This window comes from Emydura macquarii, unplaced genomic scaffold, assembly GCF_026122565.2.
Source record: "Emydura macquarii macquarii isolate MOO-44397 ecotype Brisbane River unplaced genomic scaffold, CSIRO-AGI_Emac_v2 contig_3328, whole genome shotgun sequence".
Taxonomy (NCBI): domain Eukaryota; kingdom Metazoa; phylum Chordata; order Testudines; family Chelidae; genus Emydura; species Emydura macquarii.
Window position 1 is genome coordinate 4,433,522 of NW_027133465.1, and position 11,479 is coordinate 4,445,000.

The following is an 11,479-nucleotide window of genomic DNA, read 5'->3' on the forward strand; positions in this document are numbered from 1 at the left end:
GGACTTGGGTAGGGCTTTTTGTAGGGAAGAAACAATGGTCCAAGGGAGAACACTAGATTTGTTTATGGGTAAATGATGGCTCAAGGGAGTATACCAGAGCTGTTTTTGTTTAGGCTGGACAATAGGAACTGATCATTCCTGGCTATGGGCGATGTTTCTCCAAGGGAGCTCACAATGCAATCAGGTAGATTCAGTATTTTGCATACCAATAAAGAATGCGTTACTAGAATTGGTCTGATAACTGCTGAGCTGGGGGTGTGCAGGCGTGAGTTCATTAACATTGGGAGCAGAGATCCCCCATCATGCAGTGCTCCCCTGCTTTGTTGATCCCCGAGTTCAGTGCGGTCCGTGCCTTGGAATCTCTGTTCTCCATTCTGGATGCTAATGGAAATGCCTCCCTATCCCATCTTCAATGGAAATGAGGCTAGGGGAGTTGCCTTAATCCTGTCACCCTTGTCCGGAGGGCTTTAGGTGTGTTTCCCATTGCCTTTTCACTGCTTTTTGTCAGTCTTTTTCAAGCAGAGGCTGTGGGCGGGGGAGAAGGCCTTCCTGAGTCAGACAGGCTGGGTGCTGCGCCCTGGTTCCCCAAGACCACAGAGCTGACAGGTAACAGGTGTGCCATGACTCTGAGGCAAGCACAGTAGGTCCTAGTCCCGGTGGGTCCCAGCAATCACCCAGACACGTGGCTGAAGAGTTACAGTTCAAAGTGAGCAATGGCAGCAAACGTCTGGGTCCCGGGGGCAGTCCTCTTCAAGCCTCATCCAGTCTCTAGTCCACCAAATAGGAGTTTGCGTGTTTCCAGGCCAGGCTCAGTTAATATCTCTCACTGGGACCCCTCTGCGCTGGCTCCCTGCCCAGCTGCTGCGGCTGCCCCTTAAGTCCCACTCAGCTCTGCACCTGGTTACAACATCCAGCCGTCACAGTCTGTTCCACATGCAGCTCTGCATCCGTCCCTGCCTTCGGCTTCTCTCCAGCTCTCTGCTTGCCACGGGGCCACTGCTTCAGCTCCCTCATCTTCTGGCTTCCGTGCAGCCAGGCCTTATATGGAGGTAGGGGGACCTCAGGTGTAGAGAAAAGACCCAGGAGAGAGGAAATAGGGAGTTCCTTCTCTCTGGGAAGGGGCTGAAGCAGGTAGACTGAGGAAGGACACAGGGACACAGTTGATTCCCGTGGTAGGCCCTGGCCAGGGGGCAAGACCTAGGGAGAGACGGCAGGGGAGGCGGGGCTGTCCTATGGAGCAGGGTAGGCTCCTGGGAAAGGGGCCCTGAGATAGGGTTTGTCAGTAGCGAGAGGATTTCAGTAGCCCAAGGGGGCAGAAGAATTATTCAGTTTCATTTTGGACTTGTTTACGATACCCCCAGAAGGGGTTTGAATTGCACGTGACCTGGCTGGAGGGGTGTGTCTCAGAAGACCTGGAACCAGAGGCAGGCGTCCTGCAGGAGGTGCAGGAGCCAAAGAGATCGCCAACACCCCACACTAACGCCAGGGAGCGCTCCAACGGTGAGTGAGCCCCACCCCAAGGACCTGTCCCTTTCCCGGGCTGGGGGCAGGGAAGTGCAGGAGGGAGAGGGCTGAGGAGAATTGTAGGCCCCTGCTTAGCACATCTGTCATACTGGATTTTCCTGTCTGCAGCTCAACAAACCATCTTTCTGTTGTGTGAAATTGATGGCTTCTTTGGTGGGGGGGGACAGAATTGTATTGTATTGTATTGTACTGTATTGGCTTACTGAGCTGTGCACTAGCTACTTATAACACTACATTTGAGGAAGAGAAGTTTAAAACAAAAAGGCTGGAAGAGCTCCGGGGGCTGGTAATAAGCTGGCGAGCCAATCACCTTTGATAACAGTTCAAGTCCAGTGACCAAAAATGAACACCCGAAGGTGGCTGTGAAATGAGCTGATTGACTTCAGTCTGATTCCCAGTGAACAAGTGCCCCTGTCATTGCAAAACTGCAACGTCGTTGGTTGTCTCTGCAAAGAGGCCTGAGATTGAACAGGTACGCACGCAGAACCGTCACGGCCCTGCAGCCCAGGGTTAAGCAACAGAGGCAGGGCAGCCTTGGGGGAAGCTTACATTACTCCCCCTCTTGCTGTAGGTATATATTTTGTAGGCAAACAGAGAACTTTACTCTGTAGGGCTGACAAGTCCCAGACAGATTATTTTTTTAAGTGGTCTGTATACTCCAATAGATGATTTCATGATCCCTGTGAAAGGTTAGACCATTTTAGCATGAAGTCATATCAGTAGATCTGGCCTACTGCACAGAGCCCTTCCACACTGGTAAATTTCTGCAATGGTTGATTTGTTTCATTGTAGCATGTGGTTTTATTTTTGAGTGTTTATTATGATATCTTGAGTGTTTTATTATGAAAGAGAAGTAAGACTATTGCTTATGACCGTGGTCCCAAAATACAATACTCTTTTTAAAAGAGATCTTATTACTTTGTAACTCTGTAGTTTAACATCATATGCTCGCCTCTTGGGCAATCATAAAGACACAGGCATAAACAATTTTCAATTGTGTTTTAAACACAGAATTGAATCAGGTGGCTCTGATGACCCCGTTCCATGGGGTTATTGTTAAGGGCATTCCACTTCTAATGATATTAAAGAGGATAATCTAATTTTAATAATAAAATAATTAATAATAATAATAATAATCTATCACTTAAATAGCACCTTTCACCTAGGGACATAAGTGTGCTTTGCAAACATTAATTAAACTTACCTCAGTGGAACTGTCAAATATTATCATCCCCATTTTACAGAAGTGTAAACTGAGGCTCTGAAAAGTTCAATTACTTAGGTCTTGCTCCTGGTTCTCCTATACAGTCAGTAGCAAAACCTGCATTCACTTCAGTGGTATGGGATTAGGCTCATGAAAAGCACCCTGGCTCCTACTGCTCTGCTTCTGCCCCCAGTTACACTCTGAAAGTCCAGTTGACGTCAAAGGGATTATCTGGGTGAGACATGGCAGAATTTGACCACAGACTATGAGACAAACAATGAAAAGATGGGGGGGGTGGAATTTATCAGAAGAGAACATTTCCTATTGACATTAATGACTGTATGGGATTTGGGGGATGGACACAGCGGTGGGGAATGCGATATTTTTTGGTGACTCTTGTGGATGAGAACTGGAAATGTTTTTGTGGATTTCATCCTAGTCCTTAAAGGGCTTGTCCATAGGGGTGGCTACTATCCTCACAGCAAAAACTGGCCTCACATTTTTTGTTGCTGAATGTCAGTCTGCTCAAGAGTGGCTGTGGACTTGAATAGTGAGGGCCAGGAGTCCTTCATTTTCATAAGCACTACATTTCACCCATGAAAATAATAATAAAATTAACAGCCCTCACTCATATTAGGTTTGGAAGGAAATTCAGATGCACCCAAATGTTCCAAGAATGTTCTGTTTTCCCTCTACCTCTTCGTCCAGTCATAACTGACTAAACTATTTTATGTGCTTTTGGATCCTGGCCCAGAAAATGTGTGGTTTCTTAAAATGTATCTGTATATATGACTTTGATACCAGCCAATACCTTCTGAAATGCAGGTGGTCAGAAAGGCATTGCTTGGCCTTTGCCCATTACACATTACATATTTTTAAATGAATTGATGTTCTTATATAAATTTTGCATAAGCTTCATGGAGTTTAGTAGCAATATTGAAAGGGCATGTCAACAACCCCTTAGCTACTTAAACCCATTTGAGATAATAAAGAAGCTAGCCAGAAGAATCATGTTTCCAGAGGGTTGGGGTTTTTTTTTTTTTGGTCAGTTATGCAAAATGGGACATATATCTATATCTATATTATAAAAGAACTAAGCAATCTGAGGTCAAAAGGAAATTTGAAAATGGAAGTATGGGTCCTAATTTACTTTAATATTTCCTGTGTAAAGCCTTAAAGTTAAAGATTGATTTTTCCAATAAGCTTTACAAGCATAATGACTTGGAGGTATAACAGATTGCATACCAGATGCTGAGCAGTGGAAAAAGAGCTGCCCTCATTATAACACTTTGTCCCTTATGCCGGAGAAACATACAATAGTTCTGATGGAAAGGACCAAATTCTGGGTGTCTTATTCCCGCTGACTTCATTAAAATTAATCAGGATTTGTTAGGCTCTGGGGGTTTTTTCATCTTCCTCTGTAGCATGGGGCACAGCTCACTTGCTGGTGGATTCTCTGTACCTTAAAGTTTTTAAACCATGATTTGAGGACTTTAATAACTCAGTCATTGGTTAGGGGGTCTATTACAGGAGTGGATGGATGAGGTTCTGTGGCCTGCGTTGTGCAGGAGGTCAGATTAGATGATCATATTGATCCCTTCTTACCTTAGTGTCTATGAGGAGAGGACACTGGAAAAAATCAAAGTTAGTTGAAATTTCAAAGGGATTTCCATTAGTCAGGGTGTAATTAAACTAGAATTTGGCCACAGCATGGCCAGCATAGCTGGTTAGAAATGTTTTCTTGAAAGTTTTTTTTCTTACAAAAATGCCATTTTCATCGAAATCGAAATGTTTAGAAAAACGCGTCAATTTCAAGAACAACAACAAAGAATTTGGGGGGAAAAAAATCAAACGCCATTTTGAAAATGTCAACACGCCCCATTTCAGCATTTTCAGAATGAAAGGTTTGATTCTTTATTTCAAAATAACGTTTTGGAAACCAAATTAATTGTTTATTATATAAATGTCTTTAAAAGTTGTAAAAGGTCAAAACTGGAGCAAGATGTTTCATGGGAATTGCTATTATTATTGTCGTTACTATTACTTTATTTTTTATAATCACTGAATTTCCTGCAAAATGGAAAATATTATTCTTGCCCAGCACTAATTGTTTGTCAAAAGCTAACAATGATGAATGCACTGAAAGGATTCCCATCTCTTGTTTGTCTCCGCTACATAAACTCTTAAGGTACGTCTGCACTGGAAAAATAGACCCACTGCAGTGAGTCTCAGAACCTGGGTCAACTGATTCAGGCTTGTGCTTATTGGCTAAAAATAGCAGTGTAGACAGTCCAACTTGGGTTGGAGCCTGGGCTCTAAATCGGCTTCCTTTGTGATCCTAGATGAAATCACAGCCTCAAGGGGGAATGGCATAAAGATCAGTGGCAGCTGTGGGCTGATCAAGGAGTGCGAAGCCCATCAAGAGAATGGAGAGAGGGAGAGGGGAACTAAATGAAAATGCATTAACATTTCCAATGAGCTTGGAAAATATTTAAAATGGAACTTGGCTTCCTCTGAGAACCTCCAAAGCATTTTAAAGTGGGAATCCGGTCTCTATCCCTCTCCCCACCCTCTGCACCACAAAGCAGATAACAATAGGAACTCTGTTCCCACACGGTCCCCTCCCAATGACCCCTGGAAAACCACTACTGTTTCCAAGAGGCTGCTACCATCATCCATTCCCAAGTAATATCTAAATCTTCTTTGAGATCAGTAACGATATTTCCTTAATTGTGCTGCACGGTATTGTTTACACGTCTTCCATTTAGCTTTCATTGCCCGCCAATAAATAATGGCTATTTCAAATTACATTCTAGGGACGTGAGATTCTGCTCTTAATATCCACACAGGCTATGCTGCAGGTGATCATTTAATGTAATTTTTCTGCATCCCTGTCATTACAGTTAATCTGCATGCTTTGTTGTGGTAACCAAGCAGTTTATGCCCTGCAGATTAGATACTGGTGATACCTGGAATTACCATAACTTCCCCTTTTAATATCTTGTGCTAATATCTGAGATTCGTTTCAGGGTGAAGTGGTAAAGAAACTATGGAAGGCTCCTCAGCTGAGGAGTTACATTTGCTGTTCCCTGTGGCCGTGGGAGAGCATGCTTTTATAAATCTAAATCAAACGCAGCTTAGATCTTCCTGCCTTAGCTCTACAGCCGAATATCCGGGTCTGTCTACTCACAGACCTTGTGTGTGTGTGGACCCTCTCAGACCAGTTTAACTTGCCCCCATTCGTTAACATCAATCAGGGGTTTCCCACCTTTTTGGCTCGAGGGCCACAGATATCATTTTTACAACCCTGAAGGGCCACCAAGCCCCACCCAGGGCAGCCAGATGGAAGGAGTTCCTCGCTGATCTCCCGTCTCCTGGGCTGCAGCAGGGAAACCGCCCACATCCCATAGCCCCGTGCGCTCCACCTGGGTCCCTAGTCAGTGGCTCCCCTCTGCAGCCAGGCGGACGGGAGATCAGTGCTCCCCTCCCCCTGGCTCCAGCAGGGACCCCTGCTCCTATGGACCGAGGTGCAGCGCTTTGCCATGCTCCTGCTACAGCCTGCGGGAGGGGAGCCGCGGGCCACTTTGAAAGCCCCAGCGGGCCACTTTTGACCCCCCCCCTCCCCGGGCCACAGGTTGAGAACCACTGCCATAAATCAACTTCGCAGCAGACCTTTGGCTGAATTGCAGCAACGGTGTGTGCAGACTTGGCTCTGCCTGCCCAGTTCTCGTACATGGCGAGACAGCTGAGGCACTGACAGAGCAGAGGGGACCTCGCTGGCCCAGAAGTCAGAGAGCAGCAGTGGGATTTTTGGGCACGAAACCTTCCACAGCTGGAGGACTTGGGGTTACCAATGTTCAGGGTCCCAGCTCACTGCTGGAGGGGGGAGCAAGAGGGGTGATACAGTTGGAGGATGCTGAGGGGATATTTGGGGGGTGTTGAAGGAGGGGGTGTGTGTACTGGGAGGAGGTACCTGGGGGGTGCTGGAGGGAGTACCTGCCCCTCCCTCTCACAGTGGGGGGCGATGTCGCTCCCTGTCATAGTGGCAGGGCGGCTGCCATAGGACGCAGCGACAGCCGTCAGTCAGCGCCTTCCTGTCTCTCTAACCCCCCAGGGCTGGGAGCCAGGGCCTGGGTGGGCTGGATCTGACAACCAGGGCTACAGCAGAGGGACCAGGCAGGACGCGGAACCAGCTCTTTCTTGCCGCATCGTCTGCTCTGCAAAAATCTGGACATTTCCTCTTATTTGAAAAATCCATCCGGACAGAGGGCAGAGGATGAAAAAAGAGGAAATGTCAGGGAAAAACCTGGCCTTATGGCAACCCTAGGGGACCCAGCGCTAGCCTAGGGTTCTGCAGGGCTCCATGTGGTGTAAGAAGGGTGAGACCTATCCCTCTAGTTCCCTCCTGCTGGGAGTCATGGACACGAGCTGACAGCAGGCACTCAATAATACCATATAGCCACAGATCTGAGGAGGGCCGGCACTAGGGAGAGCTCTCCTCCCCTGCCACCTGTCTGTCCTGATAGGACAATAAGAAAAGAACCTGTCCTCTAGCTGGAATTCTCGAAGTATGTTGCCTCAACAGCTCCCCACCCTTGGCAGTGCATGACTTGGTGTTACAAGTTTGGGACCCATTTTAAAAGCTGTCACTCTTAAGGCCTTTCCCCCTGCTCAAAATCTGCTAATGAAGCAGGAAGGCGGGTGGGTGAGGATGGACCTGCAGAGACAACATATACCTAGAAAACTCTAGTGGTAGGTCAGTAAGTTTCCTTTCTCCCTGGAGAACACATGATGTCCCTAATCATGAATCTGTGACTCATCACCCCAAGGGGCCTGCTCCCCAGCGTAGGATCTGCAGAGACAATTCTCAAAGGAGGAAAGGAAGTTCTGCTTTCTGTGCAGAATGGAAGGTCAAAGAGAGCAGCAGCTTTCACGTCACACATAAAATGGATGATTTAGGGGTTGGTCCTGCTTTGAGCTGGGGGTTGGACTAGATACCTCCTGAGGTCCCTTCCAAACCTCATCTTCTATGATTCTATGAGGTTATTCAGTGATGTATTCTAGCCTACTTTATTGTGTAAGTATTGCACAGTTACTGTACATCATCTCAAAGGGTGCTGGTATTCGTACGTCTACAGACTTGATTTTCTTTTTAATAGTTCCAGAGGGGTTTTAAAGTTCTTTCATTGTGTCATTAACCAGAGTGGACCTGAAGAAGAGCTCTGAGTAAACTCAAAAGCTTGTCTGTCATCAACAGAAGCTGGTCCAATGAAAAGTATTATCTCATTCACTTTGTCTCTGACTACCCTGGCACCAACACAACTGCAATACTGCAAACAATCATTAACACGAGGCATTTGAATTTGAAAGGGTCCCTTTGCGTGAGGAATGAGAACAATCAAACGGCCTGCTCCACAATCTGAAGAGTGAATAGTGCAAATGACAGCATCTTTCTGTAGCTCTGACATCAGCAGACCTAGCAGAAGTATGATTTAGGGTGTTAAAATATGTTTAACCCTAACTTTGTAACCCTGACTTAATTCCAGCGACTTTGCTGCATTGATCTGGGGGCCAGGAGTTAAAAAGTAACTTTTATTCTGCAGGCATGGCCATTTGCTGCCTTTACACGCACAAAACAGCATTTGCACATGAAAAAGGGGCACCTACAGAAGGAGAGGCTGGGCTGAAAATGTAAATCTTGCGGTCTCATAATACAAAGCCCATTGAGGTCAATGGGAAGATTGAGATTAAGGTCAATGAGCATTGCATAAGGCCTTTCTAGTCTGCAATCCGCAACAAGAGACCTGGAAAATGATTCCAAAAGCCTTTTTTTTTTTAAAGTTATTTAGTTCATGATACCACTGATCTTTTCAGAATTAAAACATAACAAAGAAATCATTTCAAAGCAGTAAGATTGTTAGCAGGGATTCTCTCTTTCATCTGTGTTTGTACGGCACTTGACATAATGCGGCCCTGATCCTGTGATTGCGGTCCCTAGGCACTACCCTAATACACATAACAAATAGTTCTATAATAGAGCTGATGGGAAAAAGATCAAACAAAAGAATTGCAAGGCAGAAAGAAGCAGCTGGCATTTTAGATCAGATTTAGATTTCTTTCAGTGTGTAAGAAAATGTATTTAGTGAACTTTTTAATAAAAACATCATGAGACTAAAATTGACTGCTATGTATACTAATATGCTGGTTTACTGGTTGAAAAGCAAGACAAATGCAAAAAACCACATCTGCTCTTTCATCAACAGTTCGGGCTAGTCATCTTGTGTGGAGCAGGGGAACAAGTCTCTGATGGAGAGGAAAGTCAAAACTTTATGCAGATGGTTAAGTCGACTCGGGGTTTGTTTCTGCATCTCCCGCTTGATGATTGACGACCTCATCTTCATTATGTTCAAATATCCTCCATTTGATACATGCTGTTAAATATGATGTCACTCTAACAGATGTGGTCCTATTGTTATTGAGGGGAAGTGATGCCATACTAGTACAATACCAGCAGAACAGACTAGTTACAGAATGGATCCCACAGTTTTATAAATCCTTCAGAATAACCAGTAGCTAATGTATTGTGGGTACTGTAAAAGGAAGTGGCATAGTGTAGATAAATCTGCTCAGTATTTAATTGGGAGGCAACATGGTCCAGTGTTTATGGCACTGGACTGGTAGTCAAGGGACATCTATCCTACTCGCAGTTGTTTGACCTCTGCGTGTTTTCGTTTCCCCATCTTAATCTTTCTTTGTATAGCACTTTGAGATCTACAGATGAGAAGTCAAGCTTTATTTAATCAATGGCATGTAGATTCAGAGAATAGAAATTTCAGGCAGGAAGGGACCTTGAGAGGTCTTCTAGTCCAGCCCCCTGTGCTGAGACAGGAAGAAGTATATCTAGACTATGCCTGACAGCTCTTTGTCCAACCTGTACTTAAAAACTTCCAGTGATGAGGATTTCTCTTGGTAACCTATTCCAGAGTTTAACTTTTCTTATAATTAGAAAGTCTTTCCTAATATCTAACCTAAGTCTCCTTTGCTGCAAATTAAGCCCATTACTCCTAGTCCTACCTTCAGTGGACATGGAGAAGTGAGCATCTATTTCTTCTGAGCTTCAGGGCTGGACTCCAAATATTCATCTGCACAGCCGCTGACAGAGTTTACAGCACAAGTCTTTGTTCTGAATCAATAAGTCTGATACTGGAGACTCGGCACTCGGCTCTGCTTGTCAGAAGCCAGGGGGCTGAAAACAGCGGTTGGTAGTAAGTCCCTGGAGCCTGTGCCTGCACACAAAACCACAGATGTGCCCAAACGCACATGTATGCGCGCGCGCGCACACACACACACACAAGTGCCCGTGCATGAGTGAACAAGACGACACACACATACATCCCCCCGCACGTTGGTTTCCTGCCAAACCTGAATTTTGAGGCACAGAGTGTGCGTGTGTGGAGGGCCCTCCCCAAATGATCCTGGCCTCCTACAGCTCTGTGTGGATCCCTGGAGACCAGCTATCTACCAGGTTTGTGTTCATGCCCCCCAGTCATTTCTGCAGAAAGAGTGAAACCCTTCCACCCCTGCTGGGATGAACAAGGGTGAGAGAGGATCTACACGGAGTCCTCCCAGCCCCCCAGCCAGCTACAGCAGGAGGGAGTGAATCACTCAGGTCTCTGCTCTCAGTTAAGCCAGTATAAATCGAGAGGCATCCCTCTAAGGGCATTGGCGCCAGTGTGAATGAGAGCGGAGTCTGGCCCATGGGAAGGAAGCTGGTTTGCATTAGAGAGTGTTCCAAAGTGTAGCTCGGTTTATTCAGTTACAGGCATGTTCACAGCAATCTGTGCAAGGCTAATTTCACAAAGCTAATTCAAATGGCTTTTCAAAGCAAACAAACAGTCTTTCAATTTTTTCTTCTCCTCTGTCTCATCCTGAGCAACTTAACAGCCTGCTGGAGAGCAAGACAATACGATCCCATAGAGGCTCCATTTTGCCAGTGTATAACCAAAAGGACGAATAGGAGACCCGGCCACTCACCTCAAGCTGTTTCGTTGATTAGACAGAATGCTTTCTTTTAAAGAGAACCTTGCACCATGCTGCTTTTGACTCCTTCTTTTCCCCTGGAGCCTTTCATGGGCAAGACCCACAAGGAGAAGCAGAGAAGCACGTTCTGAACTAGCTTCTGATTTCACACCGGGCACACAGATTTTGTTTTTGTCACCTGCATAGTGACTGCAGTCCTCACGCTGGGTCTACCGTATAGTGTAAGCACGTGTAATACTCTTCAGTAGGCAGCTGGGGGTTGCTGGCCACCCCCTTAGCTGTGGTATCCAGGCCCCTGATCCTGCCAATATTTAAGCATGTGCACAAATTTACTCCTGGGCGTAGATCACGAACATGCTTGAGTGTAAGATCAGGGCCTCAGGTCACCCATTTGGAATCTACCAAGGTGCATTAATACTCAAATTACTGTGACACTGAAGCCACAGATGGAAGCCAAGACCTTATTGCAAATCGGTGGTAAATCACAACATGCTCTTCAGCTCCTAATAGACTAGCAGGAGTTCAAAAGTGACCTTTCCCGTTTGCGGAGGGGCTAAATTGCACAGACGGTAACAAATCCTTAGCCACTGAGAACTTCCCAGCGGTCACTGTGCTGCCTGCCTTGCCACTTTAGCTCCCCAGTTACAGTGAGGGCAGACTTAAATGCTTCTGCTGTGAAAGCACAGGCACCACGACGCAAGCTAAAGAAGA